This window comes from Meles meles, chromosome 1 (genome assembly GCF_922984935.1).
Source record: "Meles meles chromosome 1, mMelMel3.1 paternal haplotype, whole genome shotgun sequence".
NCBI classification, from domain to species: Eukaryota; Metazoa; Chordata; class Mammalia; order Carnivora; family Mustelidae; genus Meles; species Meles meles.
Genome location: NC_060066.1, coordinates 106,882,053 through 106,883,764, shown reverse-complemented (window position 1 = coordinate 106,883,764; position 1,712 = coordinate 106,882,053). Strand labels below are relative to the sequence as shown.

Genomic DNA, 1,712 nt, shown 5'->3' with positions numbered 1-1,712 from the left:
GGAGGAGGGGGGATACACCAAAGAAGAGACATGAGTTGAGACAAGATTATGGTCTGTGGACCTCAGCGCCTTCTCTGTCTGGAATGTTGTCTGAAAACTCGTCTATTTCTTTGGCTGATCAATTTCTATACATTCTTTGATTCTGGGTCTGAATGTCATGTTTTCAATCACTTGTATGTGGAATTTAAGAAACAAAGAAAATGAACACAAGGAAGGGAAGAAAAAATAAAATAAGATGAAAATAGAGAGAAAGGTTAGCCATAAGAGATGTGGAACTCTTGGAAGCAAACTAGGGTTGCTGGAGGGGAGGTGGATACGGGAAGGAGTAATTGGGTGATGGGCATTAAGGAGGGCACTGGCTGTTATATGTAACTGATGAATCACTAAATTCTACCCCTGAAAATTATAATACACTATATATTAACTAAATTGAATTTAAATAAATAATTTAATGAAAATAAAATAAAATATGTCATGTCTTCAAAGAAGAACTCTCCCCCCACTGTCAGCCATGTACTTATTCAGAAACATGTCCCTTTCTAAAAGTGCATGATTTGGAACCATAACTTTAATTCTGCTGTTATTCATTTTATATATTTTACATCTATCTTCTCATTAGATGTTAGTTATATGAGGAAAGGGACATCCCCAGTGTATCCCTAGATCTTGAGATAGTGTCAGGTATAGCAGCACATAATGGTAGCCCAACACATGTTTGTGGAATGAAAGAATACCTTTGGTGTCTTCTCTGCAGCAGTGAGGTTGAATCAGGGGACCTGGACATTTTCCAGGGCTATCTCCTACAATGGCTGGGATGGAAGGTAGGGGAGGGAAGAGCAGCAGAAGGGTGTTAGATTCTTGATATAATTTGGCCAGGAGGTGGTGCAGGCAGTCTGACTCCCTGACCAGGGCAGGGGTGGGGCAAGCTGTGGGGGGTGTAGAGTTGGAACACCTTCAGGCCAGCAGCAATCCCAGGCACAAGGGGTGAATGGCTGGGGATGCATGCAGACTTGTTGGGGCACTTGCTTCAGGGATGTGTGGGATGTTGGCATCCTGTACCTGTAGCCACCAAACTGTTCTTGGCACATCAGGATGAAGAGTAGCAAGGTAGCTTGTCCTGAGGTCAGAGAGGAGACCCACCCACCATCCTGACAGTTCCCAGTTTTTTGCTTATTTGGTCAGTGCCTTTTCCCTGGGCCCTCACAAACAAACCCATGTTCCACTTCCTTCCCTAGGCTTCCCCTCCCACCCTCTTACTTTCATCCTTGCTGAGACCTTGCAAATGTGCCTGCAACCCCATTCCCAAAGTTCTCTTTGCATCAGCCTCTGAGGTGATGAGTCCACTCTTTCATTAAGGTTGAACTTTTTACTCCTTCCTTTGATCCCCTACTGAGCTCTTCTGGGATCCCCTTTTATAAACTGATAAGTACAGATACTACACTTGATCTTAGCCAAAAGTCCGAGAAGTGATGGGATCCCCTTTTTTTAATCCATTACTTTACCTCTTGGATTTATATTTATAGCCAAGACTTCTTTTTTGAACATGAGGTTCCAATTCTAACTTTGTGCTTTACTCAACTTGAATATCTAGTGGCATCTTTGGGTCTCAATATTTATAGTTGGTCTCCATATGCATGTAATTAAATGCATTGTTGTTGTTTTCTCCTGTTAATTATCTCTTGTCAATTTAAATCTTAGATCAGCTGCAAGAA

General features: G+C 42.1%; 1 non-coding gene across 1 annotated transcript; it reads right to left on the bottom strand.

Moving 5' to 3' along the window:
* Positions 1-1,279: 1,279 nt before the first annotated feature.
* LOC123927694 lies at positions 1,280-1,471 on the bottom strand. The gene has a single exon (XR_006815512.1). It is a non-coding gene; the product is annotated as a U2 spliceosomal RNA (small nuclear RNA).
* Between the last annotated feature and the right edge of the window lie 241 nt (positions 1,472-1,712).